Raw genomic sequence first — 9937 nt, 5'->3', positions numbered from 1 at the left:
ACTAAATGTTGAACTTGAAGGCAGGCATGGTGGCAAACTTCTACTCAAAAATAGTAATAAATAAAAGCTAACTGGAGACACAATTGGCTTTTATCAAAAGTAAAATTTTTGTGTCTCAAAGGGCCTATTAGGAAAGGGAAAAGTCTGTGGACGAAGTGGAAGAAATACAAATAAACCATGAGCGTGGATACTTTCTATTCATGCCGTACACAGCACTCAGATTTAAAATCACCGAAAACCTGAGTTAACAAGAAAAAGCTCTCAATTTAGGTGTGTGTGTGTAGAAATCTAAATATTAAAGTTTAATACTTTGTGTTTGGAAGTGGCGATAGCATCAAGGAAAAAGAAACATGAGGGTTTTTGTTTTTGTTTTTGTTTTTGTTTTTAATGCCTGGCGCTGAAGAACTAGAGAACAGAGGTCCTTTATCGCCCTCGTGTGTTCTTAAGTAGTGATTACAATAGTAATCACACTACATAGGAAGAAACTAGATTACTTATTTTTGCGTTACACATAATTTTAGCAGGTAAACACACACACACACACACACACACACACGTCCCATTTTACAACCTTAAAATGATTTCCCATGTTGTATTGTTCTGAGGATAAACAACTAAAACTACAGCTGATATTTTATGGGTTTTGTATATTAAATACATTTTCAGTTTACAGGATTTTAAAACTAACATGAGGTTATCAAGATGTAATCTCATTGTAAATCACATATATATATAATGTATATAATTATATACACTAATTATACATGTATGCAAATGATGGGAAAAGAGATGATTATAATCTTAAGTGCCCCAGGTTGCTATCCTTTAAGTTCTATCTTCAGTCTTCTCTCTATAAAATGATATTTCTAGGCCCAAGCCTTGCATAAGCATCTTAGAGTAGTCACACACACACACACACACACACACACACACACACACACACAAGCACACACATGCACAGCCCTAAATATTCAAGTTAAAATTTCATGCTGTCGCATTGGACTTGTGTTTGATTTTAGCTGTGTCCTTTGTTAACTATGAGACTGCCCAAGTCACTTAAATTCAGTGTTTTCCCACCTAAGAACTGAGCGTGGTAAGTGTTCAGTAAAAAGGGCTCTTGTGCTTGGAAAATGAGGAGCTGCATCCCACAGCGAAATATCTCACACGACAGAGACTTCCAGTAAAGCAGGTCCCTATGTTTTCAATAATGGAATTATTATTTATTTTTGAGTGTTTTGCCTAACAACCTAGGTTTATCTGTCACACTCCTCCAACTGCGATATGCAAAGACAGCATGGTGGTTGTGATACGTGAGTGCCTTAAGATCAAGCACCACAAGGCATTTGAGGACAATCCTCATTTACAGATGAGCAAACCTAACCCTGGGTTAAGAAGGCGGCCCAACGGAAATGGCAGGTTGCAGTAGGCCGACGGTGCCGCCGCGGCTCCCGCAGAGCCATGCGATGGTGCTCCACAGCGAGCAGCTGGTCCTGCCCAGCCCAGCCCTCTCCATAAGCAACCTCAGACTCGGTCCCAAGAAGATGAGTCAGCACTCTTATCAACAAAGGCATTTTCTTCTGGGAGGACGTTCAGTAAAGTGATTAAATAGAGATACACCCTCTTTAAATAAAGATACTTTAAGCCATCATTGATGAGGTTTGATCAACAGTAAAAATTCAGATCACAGGACAGACTATGAATGAAGAACATAAAAGGAAAAATCTTAATTAATTTTAATAAAATCAAGCAACTTCCTAACAGTGCTTCTCAACTGATCTCAGATACAAACTTCATATCCCATATCAACAATTCACTGATTCCTTTGGGGTGATGAAAACAACTTTCACTGCTTACATTCTGTGTTTGTTATCTTTTACTCTTCCTCGATGCACTAATGACAATTCTGCTCTCCCTATTCTATTTAGCCTCATTCCTTTCTGGACTTCAAAAGATGAGTTCAGAGCACTTCAGTTTGGTTCTGCCCTATTTTTGAAAGCAAGAACAAGGATGGAGAGGTAAAGACAGAATTTTCATCATAAAGGCAAATATTTAATCCAATATAAGCACACAATAAAAGAAACTACAAGCAAAAGATGAAAAGAAAAATGGTTTTTCTGTTTTCAATGAGGTTGAGATTTTGTGTGATAGTGAAAGTTTCAAGCCCTGGGATGGTTGCTGAACTGCAAGACATGTAAAGCCTGGGAGGAACAGGGTGTGTGCGTGTGGGTGGGGGGAACGCCAAGAAGACTGAAGTTCTGAGTCACATTATTTTTTATCTCTGCCAAGCCCTTCAAGTAAAGCATTGATTACTGGCGTGGAACGGACAGAGGAATTCAGGCAGCTGAGTTCTCCAGCTGGTTCTAGCTAGATGAAGACTCCCAGAAGCACCCGTGGGCTCCCCCGGGCTGGCGGGCATAGCGCTTGTCTCTTCTGCTCCACCCTGCTCCGAGCACAACCTGCCAGACAGAGCATTTTCATACACTGATGACCTAAGCCTCTATGCTCCCTTACCACCTCAAAGCGCATCACATAGAAGTACAAACCAAATTGCTTGCACCTCGGCTGCTCTTAATGATTTGTAATAGTCATTGTCATCCCAAGGACTTCACAGCATCCTTGGAAAGCAAGGAAGGCCATTATCATCATTTTATGAGAGGAGAGAAGGGAGACTCCTAGGAACTGCCTGGCCCGCACAGCGTCGTCTTGTCGGCACGTGGCACAGCCAGGTTAAATTTCATTTTTCGCTGCAACCCTATGATATTTTCTACCACCCTGTTCTACTGCTCAAAGGTACTTCAAGTCCTCCTTCCTGGCAAAGTAGATGCAAAACTTCCCGTGTACGCAGAGGCAAAATAACTAGACTAAAATCTTGGAGAACTTATTTCCAGTGACTGGCTTTCTATAGTGTTGGAGATCTCATTTTTGCACTCTGGTCCTGTTTTTTAATTCTTCGGCTATTTGAATTGTAGGAGTTAAATGTTGTACATGAGTTGTAAAAGCAGGCATCAGGACTGAAGGTCCGGATGAGACAAGCATCACCGCAGCACGCGGGATTCAGCGTCTCCCTTGAGCGTCTGGGCTGGCGTTCACACCCTGGGCTTCCTGCGTGCGGGCCAACGGCTTCACCACTGAGTCATGTCCCCAGCCCTGTCCTTTTAATCTTCACAGCTTTCAAAAGCTCATAAGACTGAGATAATTTTTCCAAACAGAATAGCAGAACACAGTTCAGATTCTCCTTCCACAGTCCCAGTGAGCTTCAACTATTTTGTTGAATTATAAAACTATGAGTAGTTGTAGTAGCTTTTCTGTGTGTTTGTCTTTCTGTCCGTCTGTCTGTCTCCCTTCCTTCCTTCCTTCCTTAGTACCTTTCTTCCTTTCTTCCTTTCTTCCTTTCTTTCTGTGGCAGGGTCTCCCTGTGTAGTTCAGACTGGCCTTGAAGTCACTGTGCAGATCAATCTCCCTTTGAGCTCATGGCAATCCTCCTGCCTCAGCCTCCAGATTCTAGCATCACGGGCATGCCCCACCACATCCAGAAGGGTATGTCATTTCATGAGACATTGTGCTTTTCTAGTATATGTAAAATCCACACTGGATTGGTATTGTATGTTTTAGTTTTAATTAATCTTATTGATATATCATAGATATACATAATGGTAATGTCCAACGTATGGAATTTGTGCCTAAATATGATTATATCCCCATTATTTTTTCCTTTTCCTTCTCAGCCCTTCAAACCTCCCTCCACTTTCTTATTTACAAAAGTTTTGTATCCACTTTTCCATCTACTCTTTCTCTCCCTTTTCCTTCTTTCCTTTTGCCCCTGCCCTCCCTGGTTTCTTTTCCCATTTTAGCAATATTCCCTATTTCCTACTATCTATTACACATTTTGGTTCTTACTTGTGTTTTAGATTTTTCACATCAAGCAAACCGCATGATATTGGAACAGATATGTCTGTTTCACTTAAGAGCATTGTCTCAAGTATATCCATTTACCTAGAAGTGTCTCAAGTTTATCCTTCTTTATAAATAACATTTTTTGTCCATTTATCTGTCAGTGGGGATTAGGACTACTTTCAAGACTTAGCTAGTACAAACTGCTCCTATAAACATGGAGTGTGTATATCAGTGTGGTATGAGGCTTTTAATTCTTTGGGAAAGATACCAAAAAAGTGAATGGCTGAATTAAATGGGACCTCGAGTTCTACTTTTTAAAGAAATCTTCAAAGCGACTTCCACAATGAAATCTACACTCCCACCAAGAGCGGAGAAAGGTTCCCTTTTCCCCACAGCCCGTCTAACATTTGTTAATAGACTTGTTGGAAATAGACATTTTTTTTCTGGAGTTCAAAAAAAAATATTTTGCGTCTCTCAAATGGCCAGTAATGTTGAGCATTTTTTTTCTTTCTTTTTTTTCTTTCTTTTATTTTTTTATTTTATTTTTATTTTTTTTTGTCTTGGCAGAACCAGGGATTGAACTCAGGCCCTTGTGCTTGCCAAGCAAGCGCTTGTTCTACTGAGTCATCTCCCCAGTCCCCTGAACTTCTTTTGTGTGTATTTATTTGATGTTTTTAATTCTTCATTTGAGAAATGCATATTCATTTCAGATGGCCATTTTTGGATGCAGTCTTATATTTGTGGGTTTGATTTACACCTGTCAAAAGTTTTCCAACTTGTGGGTTTTCTCTTAACTCTGTTGGTGTTTTCTTTTACTGTGTAAAATCTTTTTAATAAGATGATATTCAACTTGTTGATACTTTGTAGTATTCTCCGCATGATCCCTGTGATTGGGTTTTGTTCCTAAAGCCTTTGCCTATACTGATGTCTTCAAGAGTTCTGCCTATTCTATTTTCCAAAAGATTTGGTATTCCTGTTCTAATATTTAGATCTTTGATCTATTTTGATTTTAGTTTAGTGCATGGTGATAGAGTTTTCTAATGATGATTTAGTCTACATGTGGAAAGTCAGTTTTTCCAACACCATTTGTTAGAGGCTATCTTTCTTCCAGTGAACACGTTTGACCACTTTGTCAGCGATAAAGTGGCTGAGTGTGTTTGCAGTGGTTTCTGCATCATCTAATCTGTTTCTTTGATTCTTGGGTCTGTTTTGTGCCAGTACCACACTATTTTTTTTTATCACAGTCACTTTGTAGTATAATTTCAAGTCAGAGATGTGACACTTCCTGCCTTGCCTTTGTTGCCCAGAATTACTTTAGGTATTCTAGGTCTCTTCTGGTTCCAAATGAATTTTAGGGTCATTTTCTCTCGTTCTGTGAGGTATGCTATTGGTATCTTGATTAGGATTACATTTAATCTGGAAGGATGGCCATCTTCACTATATTGGTTCTTACTGCCCAAGAAAAGGGGATTTTTTTTTCATTTTCTAATGCCTTATTTGATCTCCTTTTTCAGAGTAATGTAGTTTTCAATGTACAGTTCTTTTACTTCCTTAATTAGATTGATTCTTGAATATTTCATTTTGTTTTTGATGTTATGAAAAGTAGTCTTTCCCTAATTTCTCTGTGAGTTTGTTATCTGTGTAAAGGAAAGCTACTGATTTTTGAGTGTTGACTTTGTATCCAGCTATTGAATTTGGTTATTACATCTAGAAGTTTTTTGCTGAAATATTTGGGATCTTCTAAGAAGGGTGTCATGTCTCGTACAAATAATGGCAATTTAACTTCTTCCTTTTCTATTCATATCCCTTTTATTTCTTCTTGTTGTCTAATTGCTCTGGCTAATGTTTCCGGAGCTACATTGAATAGGAGTGGTGATAGTGGACATCTTAGTTCAGTCCATGATTTTAAAGTGAAAGCTTTTAGTTTTTGATTATTTGCTATGATGTTTCCTATTAGTATGTCACTGATGACTTTCATCAGGTTGAGATAAAATGTATTTATTCCAATTTTCTGTAGGAATTTTATCACGAATGAATTTTGGACTTTGTTAAATGCTTTTTTGTGTCTGTTCATATGATCATATTTTTTCCCTCAATTTCACTAATAGGGATATAACATTTATTGATTTGCATATGTCAAAACATCCCCGCACACTTGAGATGAATGCTATTTGGCCACAGTGTGGAATCCTCTTGATGATTCGCTCCATTTTATTTTCCAGTAGGTTGTTGAGGATTTTTGTACATACGTTCATTAGGGAGAGTGGCCTGTACCTCTCATTTTTGGTTGGCCTCTTCTGTGGTTGTGGGGTCAGGGTAATGTTTGCTTCTAGAAATGAATTTATAAATATTGCTTCCCTTTCAATTCCATTACAGGTTGAGGAGTAGTGGCAATAAATCATCTCTAAAGATTCTGCAGAATTCAGCAATGAATACAACAGGACCTGAATTTTTCTTTGTTGATAGATTTCTTTATTGCATTTTTAATTTGATTAACTGATATTGAGTTAGTTAGACTTTTTATATCTTCTTTCTACAGCTTTGGGAATTCATGTGCATCTAGGAATCTGTCCATTTTGTCTCTGTTATCTATCTTATTAGAGTTCAAGGTATTGAAGTAAGTATTAATGATCTTCTGAATTTTTGCACTGCTTGTTATGATTTTACCCTTTTCATTCCTAATTACATAGATGTGAATCTTTTTTTTTTTCTTTTTGCAATAAGGTTGTCTAAGTGCCTGTCAATTTTAAATTTTCAAGGAACAAACTCTTCAATTCACTCATTATCTGTATTGTTTTCTTAGTCTCGATTGCATTAATTTTTGCTGCAATATTTATTATTTTCTCTCTTGTGTAAACTTTGGGCTCCACTTGCTCTTCTTTTTCTAGCAGTTGGAATTCAACATTAGAATATTTAACTGAACTTGTTCTGTTTTTCTTTTTCTATTTTCTTTCTTTCTTTCTTTCTTTCTTTCTTTCTTTCTTTCTTTTTTTTCCAGAATCAGGGGTTGAACTCAGGCTTGCCAGGCAAGTGCTTATTCTACTAAGCCATCTCCCTGACCCCTTGTTCTGTTTTTCTGATGTGGGACTTTATCACTATAAATTTCCCTCATAAAATTGCTTTCTTTTTGTACCATAAGTTCTAGCATGTTGTATTGATATAATCAATTATAGAAACCATCTAATTCCTTCTTTAATTTCATCTGTGATGCTTTGGTTGTTCAGGAGTGTTACTTTTCATGTATTTATTCAGTTCGGGTGGTTTCTGTTGCCACCAGCTTCCAGTTACATTTTTCTATCATCTGCTAATATGCATAGCATAACTTCAGTTAATTTGCATTTATTTAATCTTGCTCTATGAGTGGCCGTAAACTCTATTTTGAAGAATACCCTGTGAGTAGCTGAGAAGAATGTTTATTCTGATGTTGTGAGGTAAAACACTTTGTAGATATGTATTAAATCCTTTTGTTCAAAAATTTGTTTCAGTTCTGATATTGCTTTGCTGATTTATTTTTATCTATTGTCTACTTGTGACAGTGGGGTATTGAGGTTGCCCACTACAATTTTGTTAATGCTTATTTAATTTTTCATATCTGTTAATATTCTTTTATATAGCTGTATGTGCTGGTATTTGAATAAATATATATATATATATATATATGTATGATTGCTAATGGTTCCTCCTGGATTGTTCTCTTAACAAGTATATATTGACCTTTTTAGTCTCCCTTGATTAGTCTTGACTTGACATCCACTTTATTAGTAAATATAATAGGTACCCCTGCCTTTTTATGGGGGAGTCCTTCACAAGGACTATTGTTTTCCATCCTTTGACTTTCAGTGTATGGATTTCTTTTCCATTTAAATATCTTTGCTGTTTGCAGCATATTATTAATTTTTGTTTCTTGGTCCATTCTGCCACCTGTCTCATTTGATTGGTGAACTGAGATCATTTATATTGATAGTTGTAACAGATACTTATTCACTTATCCTTGTCATATTATTTTCCTGCTAGTTTTTCCTTTTGTTTCCCCTCTGTTTAATTGCTTACCTTGTCTTGTGCATGTATTCTGTTATGGTTCATGTCGTTGTCTTCATAGACTCTTCATTGTCTCTTTCTAGAATATGTTCTAGATGTTTAAGATGTTCTTTTTCATGGAAGTATAGTATTTCTCCATCATTTTTGAAAGATAGTTTTTTATGTTACATCAGTCTGGGTTGGAGATTTTTTTTTAGGGCTTGAAGTACTTTGTTTGAGACTCTTTTTGACATAAAAGTTTGCGTGGAGAAATCTTCTGTAATTTTTATGGGCTTTCACTTATAAATGATTTATTTCTTTTCTTTGACAACTTTTAATATTCTATTCTTTTGTTGAATTTTTGGAATCCTGACTATTACATGCTTTGGTGCAGATTATTTTTCAAAATCATAGATAATTGGAGTTCCATCTGACTCACTTAGCTGTATTTCCAATTCTTTTTCCATGTTTGAGAAATTTTCTTTCATTACTAATGTGAACAGGGAGAGCTTCCTGCTACATTGCATCGGCAGGACCTGCTGGTCTAAGCCCAGGCGCAGCAGGGGTGAGACCCTATTCCACCCCCTTGGGATCCCCCCCAATACTCTGCAGCAACCACCCACCCCACCCGCCAAGTGAGAATTTCTGCCGCATTCTGGGAACCCCCAGATCCAATCCTAGCCTAGGCCCAGTGGGTGTGGGAGAGCTGCCTCTACCCCCTACTCCACCTTGCCACCTTCAGACTCAGCTCAGGCCTGGCATACAGGCCTGAGGTGAAACCCTGTGGCTGCAATCCCTGCAGAGAGTGGAGGGGACAAAACCACCCAGCTAGTCCAGGAGCAGGACATCTTGCCAGAGGGGCACAACAGGTTCACCCCCAAGTGCAGCAACAGGAAAGAGCTGAGTGCCGTAGACAGACCCAAGCCAGGCACAGCTGGATAAATCCAAACTTTGTAGATCTGTACCTGAACTTCAGCAGGTGCTAAGGTTATAACTGCAACAAAGATCTACAACAAAGGTCAGAAGACAGTGCTACACAAAATGATGAGAAGGAACAAAATGCAATCTCAGAACCCAAGTCCACCCATAACAAGTGCAGAGGACACTAACACAGAACAAATTGGGAATCATACAGCTAAAAGCAAAGAATCAGTGGCTTCTGAAATAAAGAAACAGCTGCAGAAAGGTATAGAGGAACTCAGATTATAAATAAAAAAAGAAATCTCTGAATTAATAACATCTGCAGTAATGACTCAAATGCAGAAACGTATGGAAGAAACCCAATGCCACCCAGAACGAGTGCAGAGGACACTAGCTCAGCTCAAATGTATGAATTAATAGCATCAATAGTAAATAAGCAACAGCAGAAAGTCATAGAGGATCCCAGCCAGAAGTAGAATAACAGCAGTGGTGGGTATATAAGAAAACCTGGGCCTGTAGTTTCAGTGAAGTTCAGGCTGAATTTATGGCTGTGAACGTACCCATTGTTTTCAGCCTACAATGTTCCAAGCACCTCTGATGGCTTTAATTCAGCTTCCTGCAAGCTTGAACTCAGCTCCCTGGCCATCTGCCAGCTTGAACTCTGCTGCACCTCACACTGATACTTGGAGCCACTAGATGGAACTGACATGCAGCTTCTCTGAATCTTGACTTCAGTTGGCCCCTTTCCAAAATGGCTACCAGCCAACCACCTCTCCTGAAGCAATCTGTACCCAAATAACTGACCAGCCACTACTCCTCAGTGTCCAATGCTCTATTTCCCTGGTGCACTTCTGCACAAAGGCCTCTGGGGTCACTGGTTGTCACTGTGTCTCTGTACGTTTGAGCTGCCTCTCTCACACTGCAATCTGAGCTCAAAGAAAAAGCATGACATGCCACCTCCCTCTCTTGCAATGACACCCCCTCTTTGCACTCTCTGAGTTATCTAATTCTGGTTTCAGGTTCTTGCTTGGTCCTGGGGACCTGCCTCACTCTTCTCTTCCTCACATTGCTATATTCCAGTGCCTGGATTCCTACTATTAGAGAG

The sequence above is a fragment of the Octodon degus genome, unplaced genomic scaffold (genome assembly GCF_000260255.1).
Source record: "Octodon degus isolate 3935 unplaced genomic scaffold, OctDeg1.0 scaffold00040, whole genome shotgun sequence".
In the NCBI taxonomy this organism is placed as follows: domain Eukaryota; kingdom Metazoa; phylum Chordata; class Mammalia; order Rodentia; family Octodontidae; genus Octodon; species Octodon degus.
This window is presented reverse-complemented; position numbering follows the sequence as displayed.